A 24,989-nucleotide genomic window follows, 5' to 3' on the forward strand; every position below is an offset into this window, starting at 1 on the left:
CGAGGCTGGGAGACGCCACTGGCGCCTTCCTGGCCTCAGCTCCGCTCCTGCCTTGCCTTTGCACCTAGGCCCCAGGCGTCCTTGGGGAGGGCTTAGGGGCCGGTGGCTTGCACACTGCCAAGGGCTCCAGCAGGAAGAGCTCTGTGCGAGGGAAGGGAAGTGCCAGTGCAGGGCTCCTCCAGCGGTTGCTTGGCCGCCCAGGCTCAGCGCCGCACGGAGTGCACCAGGCTCCCAGGGCCCCTGGCTGGGGTCTGCAGCCCCGCACACCCGGAGGCTGACTCCCTGGGCGCCCAGCTGCTGCCTCACACACGTAGCTTCCCTAGCGCTCTCCTCCCCAGCAGAGACGTGTGCAGCTGGTTGGGGCCTGCCCCTGCGTGCCTGGGCTCCCGCCCACAGCCACAGCTCAGGGCAAGCAGCCCCTGAGCCAAGACCTGCAGGAGGCGCAGAGCGCCCCCACCTGGAAGCCGAGTGAACAGCTGGCGGGGAGGCGAGCCTCCTCGAGGGAAGAAGAGGCAGCCCAGCCTCGTTTGGCTCAAGCCCTACTTGGCTGGAGCCGAGTGCGCCTCCAGGACGGCAGAGCTCCAGCTCTGCTGAGAGGCCCGTTCTGGCAGAGTTGCTGGCGCGAGGCTGCTCTGCCCTGGGCGAGCCTTGCCCAGACTTGCCTCGCTGCTAGGCTTCCTGCCCAGGAAGGAGCAGGCTGCGCGAGGCTGGGAGACGCCACTGGCGCCTTCCTGGCCTCAGCTCCGCTCCTGCCTTGCCTTTGCACCTAGGCCCCAGGCGTCCTTGGGGAGGGCTTAGGGGCCGGTGGCTTGCACACTGCCAAGGGCTCCAGCAGGAAGAGCTCTGTGCGAGGGAAGGGAAGGGCCAGTGCAGGGCTCCTCCAGCGGTTGCTTGGCCGCCCAGGCTCAGCGCCGCACGGAGTGCACCAGGCTGCCAGGGCCCCTGGCTGGGGTCTGCAGCCCCGCACACCCGGAGGCTGACTCCCTGGGCGCCCAGCAGCTGCCTCACACACGTAGCTTCCCTAGCGCTCTCCTCCCCAGCAGAGACGTGTGCAGCTGGTTGGGGCCTGCCCCTGCGTGCCTGGGCTCCCGCCCACAGCCCCAGCTCAGGGCAAGCAGCCCCTGAGCCAAGACCTGCAGGAGGCGCAGAGCGCCCCCACCTGGAAGCCGAGTGAACAGCTGGCGGGGTGGCGAGCCTCCTCGAGGGAAGAAGAGGCAGCCCAGCCTCGTTTGGCTCAAGCCCTACTTGGCTGGAGCCGTGTGCGCCTCCAGGACGGCAGAGCTCCAGCTCTGCTCAGAGGCCCGTTCTGGCAGAGTTGCTGGCGCGAGGCTGCTCTGCCCTGGGCGAGCCTTGCCCAGACTTGCCTCGCTGCTAGGCTTCCTGCCCAGGAAGGAGCAGGCTGCGCGAGGCTGGGAGACGCCACTGGCGCCTTCCTGGCCTCAGCTCCGCTCCTGCCTTGCCTTTGCACCGAGGCCCCATGCGTCCTTGGGGAGGGCTTAGGGGCCGGTGGCTTGCACACTGCCAAGGGCTCCAGCAGGAAGAGCTCTGTGCGAGGGAAGGGAAGGGCCAGTGCAGGGCTCCTCCAGCGGTTGCTTGGCCGCCCAGACTCAGCGCCGCACGGAGTGCACCAGGCTCCCAGGGCCCCTGGCTGGGGTCTGCAGCCCCGCACACCCGGAGGCTGACTCCCTGGGCGCCCAGCAGCTGCCTCACACACGTAGCTTCCCTAGCGCTCTCCTCCCCAGCAGAGACGTGTGCAGCTGGTTGGGGCCTGCCCCTGCGTGCCTGGGCTCCCACCCACAGCCCCAGCTCAGGGCAAGCAGCCCCTGAGCCAAGACCTGCAGGAGGCGCAGAGCGCCCCCACCTGGAAGCCGAGTGAACAGCTGGCAGGGAGGCGAGCCTCCTCGAGTGAAGAAGAGGCAGCCCAGCCTCGTTTGGCTCAAGCCCTACTTGGCTGGAGCCGAGTAAGCCTCCAGGACGGTAGAGCTCCAGCTCTGCTGAGAGGCCCGTTCTGGCAGAGTTGCTGGCGCGAGGCTGCTCTGCCCTGGGCGAGCCTTGCCCAGACTTGCCTCGCTGCTAGGCTTCCTGCCCAGGAAGGAGCAGGCTGCGCGAGGCTGGGAGACGCCACTGGCGCCTTCCTGGCCTCAGCTCCGCTCCTGCCTTGCCTTTGCACCTAGGCCCCAGGCGTCCTTGGGGAGGGCTTAGGGGCCGGTGGCTTGCACACTGCCAAGGGCTCCAGCAGGAAGAGCTCTGTGCGAGGGAAGGGAAGGGCCAGTGCAGGGCTCCTCCAGCGGTTGCTTGGCCGCCCAGACTCAGCGCCGCACGGAGTGCACCAGGCTCCCAGGGCCCCTGGCTGGGGTCTGCAGCCCCGCACACCCGGAGGCTGACTCCCTGGGCGCCCAGCAGCTGCCTCACACACGTAGCTTCCCTAGCGCTCTCCTCCCCAGCAGAGACGTGTGCAGCTGGTTGGGGCCTGCCCCTGCGTGCCTGGGCTCCCACCCACAGCCCCAGCTCAGGGCAAGCAGCCCCTGAGCCAAGACCTGCAGGAGGCGCAGAGCGCCCCCACCTGGAAGCCGAGTGAACAGCTGGCAGGGAGGCGAGCCTCCTCGAGTGAAGAAGAGGCAGCCCAGCCTCGTTTGGCTCAAGCCCTACTTGGCTGGAGCCGAGTAAGCCTCCAGGACGGCAGAGCTCCAGCTCTGCTGAGAGGCCCGTTCTGGCAGAGTTGCTGGCGCGAGGCTGCTCTGCCCTGGGCGAGCCTTGCCCAGACTTGCCTCGCTGCTAGGCTTCCTGCCCAGGAAGGAGCAGGCTGCGCGAGGCTGGGAGACGCCACTGGCGCCTTCCTGGCCTCAGCTCCGCTCCTGCCTTGCCTTTGCACCTAGGCCCCAGGCGTCCTTGGGGAGGGCTTAGGGGCCGGTGGCTTGCACACTGCCAAGGGCTCCAGCAGGAAGAGCTCTGTGCGAGGGAAGGGAAGGGCCAGTGCAGGGCTCCTCCAGCGGTTGCTTGGCCGCCCAGGCTCAGCGCCGCACGGAGTGCACCAGGCTCCCAGGGCCCCTGGCTGGGGTCTGCAGCCCCGCACAGCCGGAGGCTGACTCCCTGGGCGCCCAGCAGCTGCCTCACACACGTAGCTTCCCTAGCGCTCTCCTCCCCAGCAGAGACGTGTGCAGCTGGTTGGGGCCTGCCCCTGCGTGCCTGGGCTCCCGCCCACAGCCACAGCTCAGGGCAAGCAGCCCCTGAGCCAAGACCTGCAGGAGGCGCAGAGCGCCCCCACCTGGAAGCCGAGTGAACAGCTGGCGGGGAGGCGAGCCTCCTCGAGGGAAGAAGAGGCAGCCCAGCCTCGTTTGGCTCAAGCCCTACTTGGCTGGAGCCGAGTGCGCCTCCAGGGCGGCAGAGCTCCAGCTCTGCTGAGAGGCCCGTTCTGGCAGAGTTGCTGGCGCGAGGCTGCTCTGCCCTGGGCGAGCCTTGCCCAGACTTGCCTCGCTGCTAGGCTTCCTGCCCAGGAAGGAGCAGGCTGCGCGAGGCTGGGAGACGCCACTGGCGCCTTCCTGGCCTCAGCTCCGCTCCTGCCTTGCCTTTGCACCTAGGCCCCAGGCGTCCTTGGGGAGGGCTTAGGGGCCGGTGGCTTGCACACTGCCAAGGGCTCCAGCAGGAAGAGCTCTGTGCGAGGGAAGGGAAGGGCCAGTGCAGGGCTCCTCCAGCGGTTGCTTGGCCGCCCAGGCTCAGCGCCGCACGGAGTGCACCAGGCTGCCAGGGCCCCTGGCTGGGGTCTGCAGCCCCGCACACCCGGAGGCTGACTCCCTGGGCGCCCAGCAGCTGCCTCACACACGTAGCTTCCCTAGCGCTCTCCTCCCCAGCAGAGACGTGTGCAGCTGGTTGGGGCCTGCCCCTGCGTGCCTGGGCTCCCGCCCACAGCCCCAGCTCAGGGCAAGCAGCCCCTGAGCCAAGACCTGCAGGAGGCGCAGAGCGCCCCCACCTGGAAGCCGAGTGAACAGCTGGCGGGGTGGCGAGCCTCCTCGAGGGAAGAAGAGGCAGCCCAGCCTCGTTTGGCTCAAGCCCTACTTGGCTGGAGCCGTGTGCGCCTCCAGGACGGCAGAGCTCCAGCTCTGCTCAGAGGCCCGTTCTGGCAGAGTTGCTGGCGCGAGGCTGCTCTGCCCTGGGCGAGCCTTGCCCAGACTTGCCTCGCTGCTAGGCTTCCTGCCCAGGAAGGAGCAGGCTGCGCGAGGCTGGGAGACGCCACTGGCGCCTTCCTGGCCTCAGCTCCGCTCCTGCCTTGCCTTTGCACCTAGGCCCCATGCGTCCTTGGGGAGGGCTTAGGGGCCGGTGGCTTGCACACTGCCAAGGGCTCCAGCAGGAAGAGCTCTGTGCGAGGGAAGGGAAGGGCCAGTGCAGGGCTCCTCCAGCGGTTGCTTGGCCGCCCAGACTCAGCGCCGCACGGAGTGCACCAGGCTCCCAGGGCCCCTGGCTGGGGTCTGCAGCCCCGCACACCCGGAGGCTGACTCCCTGGGCGCCCAGCAGCTGCCTCACACACGTAGCTTCCCTAGCGCTCTCGTCCCCAGCAGAGACGTGTGCAGCTGGTTGGGGCCTGCCCCTGCGTGCCTGGGCTCCCACCCACAGCCCCAGGTCAGGGCAAGCAGCCCCTGAGCCAAGACCTGCAGGAGGCGCAGAGCGCCCCCACCTGGAAGCCGAGTGAACAGCTGGCGGGGAGGCGAGCCTCCTCGAGGGAAGAAGAGGCAGCCCAGCCTCGTTTGGCTCAAGCCCTACTTGGCTGGAGCCGAGTGCGCCTCCAGGACGGCAGAGCTCCAGGTCTGCTGAGAGGCCCGTTCTGGCAGAGTTGCTGGAGCGAGGCTGCTCTGCCCTGGGCGAGCCTTGCCCAGACTTGCCTCGCTGCTAGGCTTCCTGCCCAGGAAGGAGCAGGCTGGGCGAGGCTGGGAGACGCCACTGGCGCCTTCCTGGCCTCAGCTCTGCTCCTGCCTTGCCTTTGCACCTAGGCCCCAGGCGTCCTTGGGGAGGGCTTAGGGGCCGGTGGCTTGCACACTGCCAAGGGCTCCAGCAGGAAGAGCTCTGTGCGAGGGAAGGGAAGGGCCAGTGCAGGGCTCCTCAAGCGGTTGCTTGGCCGCCCAGGCTCAGCGCCGCACGGAGTGCACCAGGCTCCCAGGGCCCCTGGCTGGGGTCTGCAGCCCCGCACACCCGGAGGCTGACTCCCTGGGCGCCCAGCAGCTGCCTCACACACGTAGCTTCCCTAGCGCTCTCCTCCCCAGCAGAGACGTGTGCAGCTGGTTGGGGCCTGCCCCTGCGTGCCTGGGCTCCCGCCCACAGCCCCAGCTCAGGGCAAGCAGCCCCTGAGCCAAGACCTGCAGGAGGCGCAGAGCGCCACCACCTGGAAGCCGAGTGAACAGCTGGCGGGGAGGCGAGCCTCCTCGAGGGAAGAAGAGGCAGCCCAGCCTCGTTTGGCTCAAGCCCTACTTGGCTGGAGCCGAGTGCGCCTCCAGGACGGCACAGCGCCAGCTCTGCTCAGAGGCCCGTTCTGGCAGAGTTGCTGGCGCGAGGCTGCTCTGCCCTGGGCGAGCCTTGCCCAGACTTGCCTCGCTGCTAGGCTTCCTGCCCGGGAAGGAGCAGGCTGCGCGAGGCTGGGAGACGCCACTGGCGCCTTCCTGGCCTCAGCTCCGCTCCTGCCTTGCCTTTGCACCTAGGCCCCAGGCGTCCTTGGGGAGGGCTTAGGGGCCGGTGGCTTGCACACTGCCAAGGGCTCCAGCAGGAAGAGCTCTGTGCGAGGGAAGGGAAGTGCCAGTGCAGGGCTCCTCCAGCGGTTGCTTGGCCGCCCAGGCTCAGCGCCGCACGGAGTGCACCAGGCTCCCAGGGCCCCTGGCTGGGGTCTGCAGCCCCGCACACCCGGAGGCTGACTCCCTGGGCGCCCAGCTGCTGCCTCACACACGTAGCTTCCCTAGCGCTCTCCTCCCCAGCAGAGACGTGTGCAGCTGGTTGGGGCCTGCCCCTGCGTGCCTGGGCTCCCGCCCACAGCCCCAGCTCAGGGCAAGCAGCCCCTGAGCCAAGACCTGCAGGAGGCGCAGAGCGCCCCCACCTGGAAGCCGAGTGAACAGCTGGCGGGGAGGCGAGCCTCCTCGAGGGAAGAAGAGGCAGCCCAGCCTCGTTTGGCTCAAGCCCTACTTGGCTGGAGCCGTGTGCGCCTCCAGGACGGCAGAGCTCCAGCTCTGCTCAGAGGCCCGTTCTGGCAGAGTGGCTGGCGCGAGGCTGCTCTGCCCTGGGCGAGCCTTGCCCAGACTTGCCTCGCTGCTAGGCTTCCTGCCCAGGAAGGAGCAGGCTGCGCGAGGCTGGGAGACGCCACTGGCGCCTTCCTGGCCTCAGCTCCGTTCCTGCCTTGCCTTTGCACCTAGGCCCCAGGCGTCCTTGGGGAGGGCTTAGGGGCCGGTGGCTTGCACACTGCCAAGGGCTCCAGCAGGAAGAGCTCTGTGCGAGGGAAGGGAAGGGCCAGTGCAGGGCTCCTCCAGCGGTTGCTTGGCCGCCCAGGCTCAGCGCCGCACGGAGTGCACCAGGCTCCCAGGGCCCCTGGCTGGGGTCTGCAGCCCCGCACACCCGGAGGCTGACTCCCTGGGCGCCCAGCAGCTGCCTCACACACGTAGCTTCCCTAGCCCTCTCCTCCCCAGCAGAGACGTGTGCAGCTAGTTGGGGCCTGCCCCTGCGTGCCTGGGCTCCCGCCCACAGCCACAGCTCAGGGCAAGCAGCCCCTGAGCCAAGACCTGCAGGAGGCGCAGAGCGCCCCCACCTGGAAGCCGAGTGAACAGCTGGCGGGGAGGCGAGCCTCCTCGAGGGAAGAAGAGGCAGCCCAGCCTCGTTTGGCTCAAGCCCTACTTGGCTGGAGCCGAGTGCGCCTCCAGGACGGCAGAGCTCCAGCTCTGCTCAGAGGCCCGTTCTGGCAGAGTTGCTGGCGCGAGGCTGCTCTGCCCTGGGCGAGCCTTGCCCAGACTTGCCTCGCTGCTAGGCTTCCTGCCCAGGAAGGAGCAGGCTGGGCGAGGCTGGGAGACGCCACTGGCGCCTTCCTGGCCTCAGCTCCGCTCCTGCCTTGCCTTTGCACCTAGGCCCCAGGCGTCCTTGGGGAGGGCTTAGGGGCCGGTGGCTTGCACACTGCCAAGGGCTCCAGCAGGAAGAGCTCTGTGCGAGGGAAGGGAAGGGCCAGTGCAGGGCTCCTCCAGCGGTTGCTTGGCCGCCCAGGCTCAGCGCCGCACGGAGTGCACCAGGCTCCCAGGGCCCCTGGCTGGGGTCTGCAGCCCCGCACACCCGGAGGCTGACTCCCTGGGCGCCCAGCAGCTGCCTCACACACGTAGCTTCCCTAGCGCTCTCGTCCCCAGCAGAGACGTGTGCAGCTGGTTGGGGCCTGCCCCTGCGTGCCTGGGCTCCCGCCCACAGCCCCAGCTCAGGGCAAGCAGCCCCTGAGCCAAGACCTGCTGGAGGCGCAGAGCGCCCCCACCTGGAAGCCGAGTGAACAGCTGGCGGGGAGGCGAGCCTCCTCGAGGGAAGAAGAGGCAGCCCAGCCTCGTTTGGCTCAAGCCCTACTTGGCTGGAGCCGAGTGCGCCTCCAGGACGGCACAGCGCCAGCTCTGCTCAGAGGCCCGTTCTGGCAGAGTTGCTGGCGCGAGGCTGCTCTGCCTGGGCGAGCCTTGCCCAGACTTGCCTCGCTGCTAGGCTTCCTGCCCAGGAAGGAGCAGGCTGCGCGAGGCTGGGAGACGCCACTGGCGCCTTCCTGGCCTCAGCTCCGCTCCTGCCTTGCCTTTGCACCTAGGCCCCAGGCGTCCTTGGGGAGGGCTTAGGGGCCGGTGGCTTGCACACTGCCAAGGGCTCCAGCAGGAAGAGCTCTGTGCGAGGGAAGGGAAGTGCCAGTGCAGGGCTCCTCCAGCGGTTGCTTGGCCGCCCAGGCTCAGCGCCGCACGGAGTGCACCAGGCTCCCAGGGCCCCTGGCTGGGGTCTGCAGCCCCGCACACCCGGAGGCTGACTCCCTGGGCGCCCAGCAGCTGCCTCACACACGTAGCTTCCCTAGCGCTCTCCTCCCCAGCAGAGACGTGTGCAGCTGGTTGGGGCCTGCCCCTGCGTGCCTGGGCTCCCGCCCACAGCCCCAGCTCAGGGCAAGCAGCCCCTGAGCCAAGACCTGCAGGAGGCGCAGAGCGCCCCCACCTGGAAGCCGAGTGAACAGCTGGCGGGGAGGCGAGCCTCCTCGAGGGAAGAAGAGGCAGCCCAGCCTCGTTTGGCTCAAGCCCTACTTGGCTGGAGCCGAGTGCGCCTCCAGGACGGCACAGCTCCAGCTCTGCTCAGAGGCCCGATCTGGCAGAGTTGCTGGCGCGAGGCTGCTCTGCCTTGGGCGAGCCTTGCCCAGACTTGCCTCGCTGCTAGGCTTCCTGCCCAGGAAGGAGCACGCTGCGCGAGGCTGGGAGACGCCACTGGCGCCTTCCTGGCCTCAGCTCCGCTCCTGCCTTGCCTTTGCACCTAGGCCCCAGGCGTCCTTGGGGAGGGCTTAGGGGCCGGTGGCTTGCACACTGCCAAGGGCTCCAGCAGGAAGAGCTCTGTGCGAGGGAAGGGAAGGGCCAGTGCAGGGCTCCTCCAGCGGTTGCTTGGCCGCCCAGGCTCAGCGCCGCACGGAGTGCACCAGGCTCCCAGGGCCCCTGGCTGGGGTCTGCAGCCCCGCACACCCGGAGGCTGACTCCCTGGGCGCCCAGCAGCTGCCTCACACACGTAGCTTCCCTAGCGCTCTCGTCCCCAGCAGAGACGTGTGCAGCTGGTTGGGGCCTGCCCCTGCGTGCCTGGGCTCCCACCCACAGCCCCAGGTCAGGGCAAGCAGCCCCTGAGCCAAGACCTGCAGGAGGCGCAGAGCGCCCCCACCTGGAAGCCGAGTGAACAGCTGGCGGGGAGGCGAGCCTCCTCGAGGGAAGAAGAGGCAGCCCAGCCTCGTTTGGCTCAAGCCCTACTTGGCTGGAGCCGAGTGCGCCTCCAGGACGGCAGAGCTCCAGGTCTGCTGAGAGGCCCGTTCTGGCAGAGTTGCTGGAGCGAGGCTGCTCTGCCCTGGGCGAGCCTTGCCCAGACTTGCCTCGCTGCTAGGCTTCCTGCCCAGGAAGGAGCAGGCTGGGCGAGGCTGGGAGACGCCACTGGCGCCTTCCTGGCCTCAGCTCTGCTCCTGCCTTGCCTTTGCACCTAGGCCCCAGGCGTCCTTGGGGAGGGCTTAGGGGCCGGTGGCTTGCACACTGCCAAGGGCTCCAGCAGGAAGAGCTCTGTGCGAGGGAAGGGAAGGGCCAGTGCAGGGCTCCTCAAGCGGTTGCTTGGCCGCCCAGGCTCAGCGCCGCACGGAGTGCACCAGGCTCCCAGGGCCCCTGGCTGGGCTCTGCAGCCCCGCACACCCGGAGGCTGACTCCCTGGGCGCCCAGCAGCTGCCTCACACACGTAGCTTCCCTAGCGCTCTCCTCCCCAGCAGAGACGTGTGCAGCTGGTTGGGGCCTGCCCCTGCGTGCCTGGGCTCCCGCCCACAGCCCCAGCTCAGGGCAAGCAGCCCCTGAGCCAAGACCTGCAGGAGGCGCAGAGCGCCCCCACCTGGAAGCCGAGTGAACAGCTGGCGGGGAGGCGAGCCTCCTCGAGGGAAGAAGAGGCAGCCCAGCCTCGTTTGGCTCAAGCCCTACTTGGCTGGAGCCGAGTGCGCCTCCAGGACGGCACAGCGCCAGCTCTGCTCAGAGGCCCGTTCTGGCAGAGTTGCTGGCGCGAGGCTGCTCTGCCCTGGGCGAGCCTTGCCCAGACTTGCCTCGCTGCTAGGCTTCCTGCCCAGGAAGGAGCAGGCTGCGCGAGGCTGGGAGACGCCACTGGCGCCTTCCTGGCCTCAGCTCCGCTCCTGCCTTGCCTTTGCACCTAGGCCCCAGGCGTCCTTGGGGAGGGCTTAGGGGCCGGTGGCTTGCACACTGCCAAGGGCTCCAGCAGGAAGAGCTCTGTGCGAGGGAAGGGAAGTGCCAGTGCAGGGCTCCTCCAGCGGTTGCTTGGCCGCCCAGGCTCAGCGCCGCACGGAGTGCACCAGGCTCCCAGGGCCCCTGGCTGGGGTCTGCAGCCCCGCACACCCGGAGGCTGACTCCCTGGGCGCCCAGCTGCTGCCTCACACACGTAGCTTCCCTAGCGCTCTCCTCCCCAGCAGAGACGTGTGCAGCTGGTTGGGGCCTGCCCCTGCGTGCCTGGGCTCCCGCCCACAGCCCCAGCTCAGGGCAAGCAGCCCCTGAGCCAAGACCTGCAGGAGGCGCAGAGCGCCCCCACCTGGAAGCCGAGTGAACAGCTGGCGGGGAGGCGAGCCTCCTCGAGGGAAGAAGAGGCAGCCCAGCCTCGTTTGGCTCAAGCCCTACTTGGCTGGAGCCGAGTGCGCCTCCAGGACGGCAGAGCTCCAGCTCTGCTGAGAGGCCCGTTCTGGCAGAGTTGCTGGCGCGAGGCTGCTCTGCCCTGGGCGAGCCTTGCCCAGACTTGCCTCGCTGCTAGGCTTCCTGCCCAGGAAGGAGCAGGCTGCGCGAGGCTGGGAGACGCCACTGGCGCCTTCCTGGCCTCAGCTCCGCTCCTGCCTTGCCTTTGCACCTAGGCCCCAGGCGTCCTTGGGGAGGGCTTAGGGGCCGGTGGCTTGCACACTGCCAAGGGCTCCAGCAGGAAGAGCTCTGTGCGAGGGAAGGGAAGGGCCAGTGCAGGGCTCCTCCAGCGGTTGCTTGGCCGCCCAGGCTCAGCGCCGCACGGAGTGCACCAGGCTCCCAGGGCCCCTGGCTGGGGTCTGCAGCCCCGCACACCCGGAGGCTGACTCCCTGGGCGCCCAGCAGCTGCCTCACACACGTAGCTTCCCTAGCGCTCTCCTCCCCAGCAGAGACGTGTGCAGCTGGTTGGGGCCTGCCCCTGCGTGCCTGGGCTCCCGCCCACAGCCCCAGCTCAGGGCAAGCAGCCCCTGAGCCAAGACCTGCTGGAGGCGCAGAGCGCCCCCACCTGGAAGCCGAGTGAACAGCTGGCGGGGAGGCGAGCCTCCTCGAGGGAAGAAGAGGCAGCCCAGCCTCGTTTGGCTCAAGCCCTACTTGGCTGGAGCCGAGTGCGCCTCCAGGACGGCACAGCGCCAGCTCTGCTCAGAGGCCCGTTCTGGCAGAGTTGCTGGCGCGAGGCTGCTCTGCCTGGGCGAGCCTTGCCCAGACTTGCCTCGCTGCTAGGCTTCCTGCCCAGGAAGGAGCAGGCTGCGCGAGGCTGGGAGACGCCACTGGCGCCTTCCTGGCCTCAGCTCCGCTCCTGCCTTGCCTTTGCACCTAGGCCCCAGGCGTCCTTGGGGAGGGCTTAGGGGCCGGTGGCTTGCACACTGCCAAGGGCTCCAGCAGGAAGAGCTCTGTGCGAGGGAAGGGAAGTGCCAGTGCAGGGCTCCTCCAGCGGTTGCTTGGCCGCCCAGGCTCAGCGCCGCACGGAGTGCACCAGGCTCCCAGGGCCCCTGGCTGGGGTCTGCAGCCCCGCACACCCGGAGGCTGACTCCCTGGGCGCCCAGCAGCTGCCTCACACACGTAGCTTCCCTAGCGCTCTCCTCCCCAGCAGAGACGTGTGCAGCTGGTTGGGGCCTGCCCCTGCGTGCCTGGGCTCCCGCCCACAGCCCCAGCTCAGGGCAAGCAGCCCCTGAGCCAAGACCTGCAGGAGGCGCAGAGCGCCCCCACCTGGAAGCCGAGTGAACAGCTGGCGGGGAGGCGAGCCTCCTCGAGGGAAGAAGAGGCAGCCCAGCCTCGTTTGGCTCAAGCCCTACTTGGCTGGAGCCGAGTGCGCCTCCAGGACGGCACAGCTCCAGCTCTGCTCAGAGGCCCGATCTGGCAGAGTTGCTGGCGCGAGGCTGCTCTGCCTTGGGCGAGCCTTGCCCAGACTTGCCTCGCTGCTAGGCTTCCTGCCCAGGAAGGAGCACGCTGCGCGAGGCTGGGAGACGCCACTGGCGCCTTCCTGGCCTCAGCTCCGCTCCTGCCTTGCCTTTGCACCTAGGCCCCAGGCGTCCTTGGGGAGGGCTTAGGGGCCGGTGGCTTGCACACTGCCAAGGGCTCCAGCAGGAAGAGCTCTGTGCGAGGGAAGGGAAGGGCCAGTGCAGGGCTCCTCCAGCGGTTGCTTGGCCGCCCAGGCTCAGCGCCGCACGGAGTGCACCAGGCTCCCAGGGCCCCTGGCTGGGGTCTGCAGCCCCGCACACCCGGAGGCTGACTCCCTGGGCGCCCAGCAGCTGCCTCACACACGTAGCTTCCCTAGCGCTCTCCTCCCCAGCAGAGACGTGTGCAGCTGGTTGGGGCCTGCCCCTGCGTGCCTGGGCTCCCGCCCACAGCCCCAGCTCAGGGCAAGCAGCCCCTGAGCCAAGACCTGCAGGAGGCGCAGAGCGCCCCCACCTGGAAGCCGAGTGAACAGCTGGCGGGGAGGCGGGCCTCCTCGAGGGAAGAAGAGGCAGCCCAGCCTCGTTTGGCTCAAGCCCTACTTGGCTGGAGCCGAGTGCGCCTCCAGGACGGCAGAGCTCCAGCTCTGCTCAGAGGCCCGTTCTGGCAGAGTTGCTGGCGCGAGGCTGCTCTGCCCTGGGCGAGCCTTGCCCAGACTTGCCTCGCTGCTAGGCTTCCTGCCCAGGAAGGAGCAGGCTGCGCGAGGCTGGGAGACGCCACTGGCGCCTTCCTGGCCTCAGCTCCGCTCCTGCCTTGCCTTTGCACCTAGGCCCCAGGCGTCCTTGGGGAGGGCTTAGGGGCCGGTGGCTTGCACACTCCTAAGGGCTCCAGCAGGAAGAGCTCTGTGCGAGGGAAGGGAAGGGCCAGTGCAGGGCTCCTCCAGCGGTTGCTTGGCCGCCCAGGCTCAGCGCCGCACGGAGTGCACCAGGCTGCCAGGGCCCCTGGCTGGGGTCTGCAGCCCCGCACACCCGGAGGCTGACTCCCTGGGCGCCCAGCAGCTGCCTCACACACGTAGCTTCCCTAGCGCTCTCCTCCCCAGCAGAGACGTGTGCAGCTGGTTGGGGCCTGCCCCTGCGTGCCTGGGCTCCCGCCCACAGCCACAGCTCAGGGCAAGCAGCCCCTGAGCCAAGACCTGCAGGAGGCGCAGAGCGCCCCCACCTGGAAGCCGAGTGAACAGCTGGCGGGGAGGCGAGCCTCCTCGAGGGAAGAAGAGGCAGCCCAGCCTCGTTTGGCTCAAGCCCTACTTGGCTGGAGCCGAGTGGGCCTCCAGGACGGCAGAGCTCCAGGTCTGCTGAGAGGCCCGTTCTGGCAGAGTTGCTGGAGCGAGGCTGCTCTGCCCTGGGCGAGCCTTGCCCAGACTTGCCTCGCTGCTAGGCTTCCTGCCCAGGAAGGAGCAGGCTGGGCGAGGCTGGGAGACGCCACTGGCGCCTTCCTGGCCTCAGCTCCGCTCCTGCCTTGCCTTTGCACCTAGGCCCCAGGCGTCCTTGGGGAGGGCTTAGGGGCCAGTGGCTTGCACACTGCCACGGGCTCCAGCAGGAAGAGCTCTGTGCGAGGGAAGGGAAGGGCCAGTGCAGGGCTCCTCCAGCGGTTGCTTGGCCGCCCAGGCTCAGCGCCGCACGGAGTGCACCAGGCTCCCAGGGCCCCTGGCTGGGCTCTGCAGCCCCGCACACCCGGAGGCTGACTCCCTGGGCGCCCAGCAGCTGCCTCACACACGTAGCTTCCCTAGCGCTCTCCTCCCCAGCAGAGACGTGTGCAGCTGGTTGGGGCCTGCCCCTGCGTGCCTGGGCTCCCGCCCACAGCCCCAGCTCAGGGCAAGCAGCCCCTGAGCCAAGACCTGCAGGAGGCCCAGAGCGCCCCCACCTGGAAGCCGAGTGAACAGCTGGCGGGGAGGCGAGCCTCCTCGAGGGAAGAAGAGGCAGCCCAGCCTCGTTTGGCTCAAGCCCTACTTGGCTGGAGCCGAGTGCGCCTCCAGGACGGCACAGCGCCAGCTCTGCTCAGAGGCCCGTTCTGGCAGAGTTGCTGGCGCGAGGCTGCTCTGCCCTGGGCGAGCCTTGCCCAGACTTGCCTCGCTGCTAGGCTTCCTGCCCAGGAAGGAGCAGGCTGCGCGAGGCTGGGAGACGCCACTGGCGCCTTCCTGGCCTCAGCTCCGCTCCTGCCTTGCCTTTGCACCTAGGCCCCAGGCGTCCTTGGGGAGGGCTTAGGGGCCGGTGGCTTGCACACTGCCAAGGGCTCCAGCAGGAAGAGCTCTGTGCGAGGGAAGGGAAGGGCCAGTGCAGGGCTCCTCCAGCGGTTGCTTGGCCGCCCAGGCTCAGCGCCGCACGGAGTGCACCAGGCTCCCAGGGCCCCTGGCTGGGGTCTGCAGCCCCGCACACCCGGAGGCTGACTCCCTGGGTGCCCAGCAGCTGCCTCACACACGTAGCTTCCCTAGCGCTCTCCTCCCCAGCAGAGCCGTGTGCAGCTGGTTGGGGCCTGCCCCTGCGTGCCTGGGCTCCCGCCCACAGCCCCAGCTCAGGGCAAGCAGCCCCTGAGCCAAGACCTGCAGGAGGCGCAGAGCGCCCCCACCTGGAAGCCGAGTGAACAGCTGGCGGGGAGGCGAGCCTCCTCGAGGGAAGAAGAGGCAGCCCAGCCTCGTTTGGCTCAAGCCCTACTTGGCTGGAGCCGAGTGCGCCTCCTGGACGGCAGAGCTCCAGCTCTGCTGAGAGGCCCGTTCTGGCAGAGTTGCTGGCGCGAGGCTGCTCTGCCCTGGGCGAGCCTTGCCCAGACTTGCCTCGCTGCTAGGCTTCCTGCCCAGGAAGGAGCAGGCTGCGCGAGGCTGGGAGACGCCACTGGCGCCTTCCTGGCCTCAGCTCCGCTCCTGCCTTGCCTTTGCACCTAGGCCCCAGGCGTCCTTGGGGAGGGCTTAGGGGCCGGTGGCTTGCACACTGCCAAGGGCTCCAGCAGGAAGAGCTCTGTGCGAGGGAAGGGAAGGGCCAGTGCAGGGCTCCTCCAGCGGTTGCTTGGCCGCCCAGGCTCAGCGCCGCACGGAGTGCACCAGGCTGCCAGGGCCCCTGGCTGGGGTCTGCAGCCCCGCACACCCGGAGGCTGACTCCCTGGGCGCCCAGCAGCTGCCTCACACACGTAGCTTCCCTAGCGCTCTCCTCCCCAGCAGAGACGTGTGCAGCTGGTTGGGGCCTGCCCCTGCGTGCCTGGGCTCCCGCCCACAGCCACAGCTCAGGGCAAGCAGCCCCTGAGCCAAGACCTGCAGGAGGCGCAGAGCGCCCCCACCTGGAAGCCGAGTGAACAGCTGGCGGGGAGGCGAGCCTCCTCGAGGGAAGAAGAGGCAGCCCAGCCTCGTTTGGCTCAAGCCCTACTTGGCTGGAGCCGAGTGCGCCTCCAGGACGGCAGAGCTCCAGGTCTGCTGAGAGGCCCGTTCTGGCAGAGTTGCTGGAGCGAGGCTGCTCTGCCCTGGGCGAGCCTTGCCCAGACTTGCCTCGCTGCTAGGCTTCCTGCCCAGGAAGGAGCAGGCTGGGCGAGGCTGGGAGACGCCACTGGCGCCTTCCTGGCCTCAGCTCCGCTCCTGCCTTGCCTTTGCACCTAGGCCCCAGGCGTCCTTGGGGAGGGCTTAGGGGCCGGTGGCTTGCACACTGCCAAGGGCTCCAGCAGGAAGAGCTCTGTGCGAGGGAAGGGAAGGGCCAGTGCAGGGCTCCTCCAGCGGTTGCTTGGCCGCCCAGGCTCAGCGCCGCACGGAGTGCACCAGGCTCCCAGGGCCCCTGGCTGGGCTCTGCAGCCCCGCACACCCGGAGGCTGACTCCCTGGGCGCCCAGCAGCTGCCTCACACACGTAGCTTCCCTAGCGCTCTCCTCCCCAGCAGAGATGTGTGCAGCTGGTTGGGGCCTGCCCCTGCGTGCCTGGGCTCCCGCCCACAGCCCCAGCTCAGGGCAAGCAGCCCCTGAGCCAAGACCTGCAGGAGGCCCAGAGCGCCCCCACCTGGAAGCCGAGTGAACAGCTGGCGGGGAGGCGAGCCTCCTCGAGGGAAGAAGAGGCAGCCCAGCCTCGTTTGGCTCAAGCCCTACTTGGCTGGAGCCGAGTGCGCCTCCAGGACGGCACAGCGCCAGCTCTGCTCAGAGGCCCGTTCTGGCAGAGTTGCTGGCGCGAGGCTGCTCTGCCCTGGGCGAGCCTTGCCCAGACTTGCCTCGCTGCTAGGCTTCCTGCCCAGGAAGGAGCAGGCTGCGCGAGGCTGGGAGACGCCACTGGCGCCTTCCTGGCCTCAGCTCCGCTCCTGCCTTGCCTTTGCACCTAGGCCCCAGGCGTCCTTGGGGAGGGCTTAGGGGCCGGTGGCTTGCACACTGCCAAGGGCTCCAGCAGGAAGAGCTCTGTGCGAGGGAAGGGAAGTGCCAGTGCAGGGCTCCTCCAGCGGTTGCTTGGCCGCCCAGGCTCAGCGCCGCACGGAGTGCACCAGGCTCCCAGGGCCCCTGGCTGGGGTCTGCAGCCCCGCACACCCGGAGGCTGACTCCCTGGGCGCCCAGCAGCTGCCTCACACACGTAGCTTCCCTAGCGCTCTCCTCCCCAGCAGAGACGTGTGCAGCTGGTTGGGGCCTGCCCCTGCGTGCTTGGGCTCCCGCCCACAGCCCCAGCTCAGGGCAAGCAGCCCCTGAGCCAAGACCTGCAGGAGGCGCAGAGCGCCCCCACCTGGAAGCCGAGTGAACAGCTGGCGGGGAGGCGAGCCTCCTCGAGGGAAGAAGAGGCAGCCCAGCCTCGTTTGGCTCAAGCCCTACTTGGCTGGAGCCGAGTGCGCCTCCAGGACGGCAGAGCTCCAGCTCTGCTCAGAGGCCCGTTCTGGCAGAGTTGCTGGCGCGAGGCTGCTCTGCCCTGGGCGAGCCTTGCCCAGACTTGCCTCGCTGCTAGGCTTCCTGCCCAGGAAGGAGCAGGCTGGGCGAGGCTGGGAGACGCCACTGGCGCCTTCCTGGCCTCAGCTCCCCTCCTGCCTTGCCTTTGCACCTAGGCCCCAGGCGTCCTTGGGGAGGGCTTAGGGGCCGGTGGCTTGCACACTGCCAAGGGCTCCAGCAGGAAGAGCTCTGTGCGAGGGAAGGGAAGGGCCAGTGCAGGGCTCCTCCAGCGGTTGCTTGGCCGCCCAGGCTCAGCGCCGCACGGAGTGCACCAGGCTCCCAGGGCCCCTGGCTGGGCTCTGCAGCCCCGCACACCCGGAGGCTGACTCCCTGGGCGCCCAGCAGCTGCCTCACACACGTAGCTTCCCTAGCGCTCTCCTCCCCAGCAGAGACGTGTGCAGCTGGTTGGGGCCTGCCCCTGCGTGCCTGGGCTCCCGCCCACAGCCCCAGCTCAGGGCAAGCAGCCCCTGAGCCAAGACCTGCAGGAGGCGCAGAGCGCCCCCACCTGGAAGCCGAGTGAACAGCTGGCGGGGAGGCGAGCCTCCTCGAGGGAAGAAGAGGCAGCCCAGCCTCGTTTGGCTCAAGCCCTACTTGGCTGGAGCCGAGTGCGCCTCCAGGACGGCACAGCGCCAGCTCTGCTCAGAGGCCCGTTCTGGCAGAGTTGCTGGCGCGAGGCTGCTCTGCCCTGGGCGAGCCTTGCCCAGACTTGCCTCGCTGCTAGGCTTCCTGCCCAGGAAGGAGCAGGCTGCGCGAGGCTGGGAGACGCCACTGGCGCCTTCCTGGCCTCAGCTCCGCTCCTGCCTTGCCTTTGCACCTAGGCCCCAGGCGTCCTTGGGGAGGGCTTAGGGGCCGGTGGCTTGCACACTGCCAAGGGCTCCAGCAGGAAGAGCTCTGTGCGAGGGAAGGGAAGGGCCAGTGCAGGGCTCCTCCAGCGGTTGCTTGGCCGCCCAGGCTCAGCGCCGCACGGAGTGCACCAGGCTGCCAGGGCCCCTGGCTGGGGTCTGCAGCCCCGCACACCCGGAGGCTGACTCCCTGGGCGCCCAGCAGCTGCCTCACACACCTAGCTTCCCTAGCGCTCTCCTCCCCAGCAGAGACGTGTGCAGCTGGTTGGGGCCTGCCCCTGCGTGCCTGGGCTCCCGCCCACAGCCCCAGCTCAGGGCAAGCAGCCCCTGAGCCAAAACCTGCAGGAGGCGCAGAGCGCCCCCACCTGGAAGCCGAGTGAACAGCTGGCGGGGTGGCGAGCCTCCTCGAGGGAAGAAGAGGCAGCCCAGCCTCGTTTGGCTCAAGCCCTACTTGGCTGGAGCCGTGTGCGCCTCCAGGACGGCAGAGCTCCAGCTCTGCTCAGAGGCCCGTTCTGGCAGAGTTGCTGGCGCGAGGCTGCTCTGCCCTGGGCGAGCCTTGCCCAGACTTGCCTCGCTGCTAGGCTTCCTGCCCAGGAAGGAGCAGGCTGCGCGAGGCTGGGAGACGCCACTGGCGCCTTCCTGGCCTCAGCTCCGCTCCTGCCTTGCCTTTGCACCTAGGCCCCAGGCGTCCTTGGGGAGGGCTTAGGGGCCGGTGGCTTGCACACTGCCAAGGGCTCCAGCAGGAAGAGCTCTGTGCGAGGGAAGGGAAGGGCCAGTGCAGGGCTCCTCCAGCGGTTGCTTGGCCGCCCAGACTCAGCGCCGCACGGAGTGCACCAGGCTCCCAAGGCCCCTGGCTGGGGTCTGCAGCCCCGCACACCCGGAGGCTGACTCCCTGGGCGCCCAGCAGCTGCCTCACACACGTAGCTTCCCTAGCGCTCTCGTCCCCAGCAGAGACGTGTGCAGCTGGTTGGGGCCTGCCCCTGCGTGCCTGGGCTCCCACCCACAGCCCCAGCTCAGGGCAAGCAGCCCCTGAGCCAAGACATGCAGGAGGCGCAGAGCGCCCCCACCTGGAAGCCGAGTGAACAGCTGGCGGGGAGGCGAGCCTCCTCGAGGGAAGAAGAGGCAGCCCAGCCTCGTTTGGCTCAAGCCCTACATGGCTGGAGCCGAGTGCGCCTCCAGGACGGCACAGCGCCAGCTCTGCTCAGAGGCCCGTTGTGGCAGAGTTGCTGGCGCGAGGCTGCTCTGCCCTGGGCGAGCCTTGCCCAGACTTGCCTCGCTGCTAGGCTTCCTGCCCAGGAAGGAGCAGGCTGCGCGAGGCTGGGAGACGCCACTGGCGCCTTCCTGGCCTCAGCTCCGCTCCTGCCTTGCCTTTGCACCTAGGCCCCAGGCGTCCTTGGGGAGGGCTTAGGGGCCGGTGGCTTGCACACTGCCAAGGGCTCCAGCAGGAAGAGCTCTGTGCGAGGGAAGGGAAGTGCCAGTGCAGGGCTCCTCCAGCGGTTGCTTGGCCGCCCAGGCTCAGCGCCGCACGGAGTGCACCAGGCTCCCAGGGCCCCTGGCTGGGGTCTGCAGCCCCGCACACCCGGAGGCTGACTCCCTGGGCGCCCAGCAGCTGCCTCACACACGTAGCTTCCCTAGCGCTCTCCTCCCCAGCAGAGACGTGTGCAGCTGGTTGGGGCCTGCCCCTGCGTGCCTGGGCTCCCGCCCACAGCCCCAGCTCAGGGCAAGCAGCCCCTGAGCCAAGACCTGCAGGAGGCGCAGAGCGCCCCCACCTGGAAGCCGAGTGAACAGCTGGCGGGGAGGCGAGCCTCCTCGAGGGAAGAAGAGGCAGCCCAGCCTCGTTTGGCTCAAGCCCTACTTGGCTGGAGCCGAGTGCGCCTCCAGGACGGCAGAGCTCCAGGTCTGCTGAGAGGCCCGTTCTGGCAGAGTTGCTGGCGCGAGGCTGCTCTGCCTTGGGCGAGCCTTGCCCAGACTTGCCTCGCTGCTAGGCTTCCTGCCCAGGAAGGAGCACGCTGCGCGAGGCTGTGAGTCGCCACTGGCGCCTTCCTGGCCTCAGCTCCGCTCCTGCCTTGCCTTTGCACCTAGGCCCCAGGCGTCCTTGGGGAGGGCTTAGGGGCCGGTGGCTTGCACACTGCCAAGGGCTCCAGCAGGAAGAGCTCTGTGCGAGGGAAGGGAAGGGCCAGTGCAGGGCTCCTCCAGCGGTTGCTTGGCCGCCCAGGCTCAGCGCCGCACGGAGTGCACCAGGCTGCCAGGGCCCCTGGCTGGGGTCTGCAGCCCCGCACACCCGGAGGCTGACTCCCTGGGCGCCCAGCAGCTGCCTCACACACGTAGCTTCCCTAGCGCTCTCCTCCCCAGCAGAGACGTGTGCAGCTGGTTGGGGCCTGCCCCTGCGTGCCTGGGCTCCCGCCCACAGCCCCAGCTCAGGGCAAGCAGCCCCTGAGCCAAGACCTGCAGGAGGCGCAGAGCGCCCCCACCTGGAAGCCGAGTGAACAGCTGGCGGGGTGGCGAGCCTCCTCGAGGGAAGAAGAGGCAGCCCAGCCTCGTTTGGCTCAAGCCCTACTTGGCTGGAGCCGTGTGCGCCTCCAGGACGGCAGAGCTTCAGCTCTGCTCAGAGGCCCGTTCTGGCAGAGTTGCTGGCGCGAGGCTGCTCTGCCCTGGGCGAGCCTTGCCCAGACTTGCCTCGCTGCTAGGCTTCCTGCCCAGGAAGGAGCAGGCTGCGCGAGGCTGGGAGACGCCACTGGCGCCTTCCTGGCCTCAGCTCCGCTCCTGCCTTGCCTTTGCACCTAGGCCCCATGCGTCCTTGGGGAGGGCTTAGGGGCCGGTGGCTTGCACACTGCCAAGGGCTCCAGCAGGAAGAGCTCTGTGCGAGGGAAGGGAAGGGCCAGTGCAGGGCTCCTCCAGCGGTTGCTTGGCCGCCCAGACTCAGCGCCGCACGGAGTGCACCAGGCTCCCAGGGCCCCTGGCTGGGGTCTGCAGCCCCGCACACCCGGAGGCTTACTCCCTGGGCGCCCAGCAGCTGCCTCACACACGTAGCTTCCCTAGCGCTCTCGTCCCCAGCAGAGACATGTGCAGCTGGTTGGGGCCTGCCCCTGCGTGCCTGGGCTCCCACCCACACCCCCAGCTCAGGGCAAGCAGCCCCTGAGCCAAGACCTGCAGGAGGCGCAGAGCGCCCCCACCTGGAAGCCGAGTGAACAGCTGGCGGGGAGGCGAGCCTCCTCGAGGGAAGAAGAGGCAGCCCAGCCTCGTTTGGCTCAAGCCCTACTTGGCTGGAGCCGAGTGCGCCTCCAGGACGGCAGAGCTCCAGGTCTGCTGAGAGGCCCGTTCTGGCAGAGTTGCTGGAGCGAGGCTGCTCTGCCCTGGGCGAGCCTTGCCCAGACTTGCCTCGCTGCTAGGCTTCCTGCCCAGGAAGGAGCAGGCTGCGCGAGGCTGGGAGACGCCACTGGCGCCTTCCTGGCCTCAGCTCCGCTCCTGCCTTGCCTTTGCACCTAGGCCCCAGGCGTCCTTGGGGAGGGCTTAGGGGCCGGTGGCTTGCACACTGCCAAGGGCTCCAGCAGGAAGAGCTCTGTGCGAGGGAAGGGAAGTGCCAGTGCAGGGCTCCTCCAGCGGTTGCTTGGCCGCCCAGGCTCAGCGCCGCACGGAGTGCACCAGGCTCCCAGGGCCCCTGGATGGGGTCTGCAGCCCCGCACACCCGGAGGCTGACTCCCTGGGCGCCCAGCAGCTGCCTCACACACGTAGCTTCCCTAGCGCTCTCCTCCCCAGCAGAGACGTGTGCAGCTGGTTGGGGCCTGCCCCTGCGTGCCTGGGCTCCCGCCCACAGCCCCAGCTCAGGGCAAGCAGCCCCTGAGCCAAGACCTGCAGGAGGCGCAGAGCGCCCCCACCTGGAAGCCGAGTGAACAGCTGGCGGGGAGGCGAGCCTCCTCGAGGGAAGAAGAGGCAGCCCAGCCTCGTTTGGCTCAAGCCCTACTTGGCTGGAGCCGAGTGCGCCTCCAGGACGGCAGAGCTCCAGCTCTGCTCAGAGGCCCGTTGTGGCAGAGTTGCTGGCGCGAGGCTGCTCTGCCCTGGGCGAGCCTTGCCCAGACTTGCCTCGCTGCTAGGCTTCCTGCCCAGGAAGGAGCAGGCTGCGCGAGGCTGGGAGACGCCACTGGCGCCTTCCTGGCCTCAGCTCCGCTCCTGCCTTGCCTTTGCACCTAGGCCCCATGCGTCCTTGGGGAGGGCTTAGGGGCCGGTGGCTTGCACACTGCCAAGGGCTCCAGCAGGAAGAGCTCTGTGCGAGGGAAGGGAAGTGCCAGTGCAGGGCTCCTCCAGCGGTTGCTTGGCCGCCCAGGCTCAGCGCCGCACGGAGTGCACCAGGCTCCCAGGGCCCCTGGCTGGGGTCTGCAGCCCCGCACACCCGGAGGCTGACTCCCTGGGCGCCCAGCAGCTGCCTCACACACGTAGCTTCCCTAGCGCTCTCCTCCCCAGCAGAGACGTGTGCAGCTGGTTGGGGCCTGCCCCTGCGTGCCTGGGCTCCCGCCCACAGCCCCAGCTCAGGGCAAGCAGCCCCTGAGCCAAGACCTGCAGGAGGCGCAGAGCGCCCCCACCTGGAAGCCGAGTGAACAGCTGGCGGGGAGGCGAGCCTCCTCGAGGGAAGAAGAGGCAGCCCAGCCTCGTTTGGCTCAAGCCCTACATGGCTGGAGCCGAGTGCGCCTCCAGGACGGCACAGCGCCAGCTCTGCTCAGAGGCCCGTTGTGGCAGAGTTGCTGGCGCGAGGCTGCTCTGCCCTGGGCGAGCCTTGCCCAGACTTGCCTCGCTGCTAGGCTTCCTGCCCAGGAAGGAGCAGGCTGCGCGAGGCTGGGAGACGCAACTGGCGCCTTCCTGGCCTCAGCTCCGCTCCTGCCTTGCCTTTGCACCTAGGCCCCAGGCGTCCTTGGGGAGGGCTTAGGGGCCGGTGGCTTGCACACTGCCAAGGGCTCCAGCAGGAAGAGCTCTGTGCGAGGGAAGGGAAGGGCCAGTGCAGGGCTCCTCCAGCGGTTGCTTGGCCGCCCAGACTCAGCGCCGCACGGAGTGCACCAGGCTCCCAGGGCCCCTGGCTGGGGTCTGCAGCCCCGCACACCCGGAGGCTTACTCCCTGGGCGCCCAGCAGCTGCCTCACACACGTAGCTTCCCTAGCGCTCTCGTCCCCAGCAGAGACATGTGCAGCTGGTTGGGGCCTGCCCCTGCGTGCCTGGGCTCCCACCCACACCCCCAGCTCAGGGCAAGCAGCCCCTGAGCCAAGACCTGCAGGAGGCGCAGAGCGCCCCCACCTGGAAGCCGAGTGAACAGCTGGCGGGGAGGCGAGCCTCCTCGAGGGAAGAAGAGGCAGCCCAGCCTCGTTTGGCTCAAGCCCTACTTGGCTGGAGCCGAGTGCGCCTCCAGGACGGCAGAGCTCCAGGTCTGCTGAGAGGCCCGTTCTGGCAGAGTTGCTGGAGCGAGGCTGCTCTGCCCTGGGCGAGCCTTGCCCAGACTTGCCTCGCTGCTAGGCTTCCTGCCCAGGAAGGAGCAGGCTGCGCGAGGCTGGGAGACGCCACTGGCGCCTTCCTGGCCTCAGCTCCGCTCCTGCCTTGCCTTTGCACCTAGGCCCCAGGCGTCCTTGGGGAGGGCTTAGGGGCCGGTGGCTTGCACACTGCCAAGGGCTCCAGCAGGAAGAGCTCTGTGCGAGGGAAGGGAAGTGCCAGTGCAGGGCTCCTCCAGCGGTTGCTTGGCCGCCCAGGCTCAGCGCCGCACGGAGTGCACCAGGCTCCCAGGGCCCCTGGATGGGGTCTGCAGCCCCGCACACCCGGAGGCTGACTCCCTGGGCGCCCAGCAGCTGCCTCACACACGTAGCTTCCCTAGCGCTCTCCTCCCCAGCAGAGACGTGTGCAGCTGGTTGGGGCCTGCCCCTGCGTGCCTGGGCTCCCGCCCACAGCCCCAGCTCAGGGCAAGCAGCCCCTGAGCCAAGACCTGCAGGAGGCGCAGAGCGCCCCCACCTGGAAGCCGAGTGAACAGCTGGCGGGGAGGCGAGCCTCCTCGAGGGAAGAAGAGGCAGCCCAGCCTCGTTTGGCTCAAGCCCTACTTGGCTGGAGCCGAGTGCGCCTCCAGGACGGCAGAGCTCCAGCTCTGCTCAGAGGCCCGTTGTGGCAGAGTTGCTGGCGCGAGGCTGCTCTGCCCTGGGCGAGCCTTGCCCAGACTTGCCTCGCTGCTAGGCTTCCTGCCCAGGAAGGAGCAGGCTGCGCGAGGCTGGGAGACGCCACTGGCGCCTTCCTGGCCTCAGCTCCGCTCCTGCCTTGCCTTTGCACCTAGGCCCCATGCGTCCTTGGGGAGGGCTTAGGGGCCGGTGGCTTGCACACTGCCAAGGGCTCCAGCAGGAAGAGCTCTGTGCGAGGGAAGGGAAGTGCCAGTGCAGGGCTCCTCCAGCGGTTGCTTGGCCGCCCAGGCTCAGCGCCGCACGGAATGCACCAGGCTCCCAGGGCCCCTGGCTGGGGTCTGCAGCCCCGCACACCCGGAGGCTGACTCCCTGGGCGCCCAGCAGCTGCCTCACACACGTAGCTTCCCTAGCGCTCTCCTCCCCAGCAGAGACGTGTGCAGCTGGTTGGGGCCTGCCCCTGCGTGCCTGGGCTCCCGCCCACAGCCCCAGCTCAGGGCAAGCAGCCCCTGAGCCAAGACCTGCAGGAGGCGCAGAGCGCCCCCACCTGGAAGCCGAGTGAACAGCTGGCGGGGAGGCGAGCCTCCTCGAGGGAAGAAGAGGCAGCCCAGCCTCGTTTGGCTCAAGCCCTACATGGCTGGAGCCGAGTGCGCCTCCAGGACGGCACAGCGCCAGCTCTGCTCAGAGGCCCGTTGTGGCAGAGTTGCTGGCGCGAGGCTGCTCTGCCCTGGGCGAGCCTTGCCCAGACTTGCCTCGCTGCTAGGCTTCCTGCCCAGGAAGGAGCAGGCTGCGCGAGGCTGGGAGACGCCACTGGCGCCTTCCTGGCCTCAGCTCCGCTCCTGCCTTGCCTTTGCACCTAGGCCCCAGGCGTCCTTGGGGAGGGCTTAGGGGCCGGTGGCTTGCACACTGCCAAGGGCTCCAGCAGGAAGAGCTCTGTGCGAGGGAAGGGAAGTGCCAGTGCAGGGCTCCTCCAGCGGTTGCTTGGCCGCCCAGGCTCAGCGCCGCACGGAGTGCACCAGGCTCCCAGGGCCCCTGGCTGGGGTCTGCAGCCCCGCACACCCGGAGGCTGACTCCCTGGGCGCCCAGCAGCTGCCTCACACACGTAGCTTCCCTAGCGCTCTCCTCCCCAGCAGAGACGTGTGCAGCTGGTTGGGGCCTGCCCCTGCGTGCCTGGGCTCCCGCCCACAGCCCCAGCTCAGGGCAAGCAGCCCCT

The sequence above is a fragment of the Ovis canadensis genome, chromosome 22 (genome assembly GCF_042477335.2).
Source record: "Ovis canadensis isolate MfBH-ARS-UI-01 breed Bighorn chromosome 22, ARS-UI_OviCan_v2, whole genome shotgun sequence".
Lineage (NCBI taxonomy): Eukaryota > Metazoa > Chordata > Mammalia > Artiodactyla > Bovidae > Ovis > Ovis canadensis.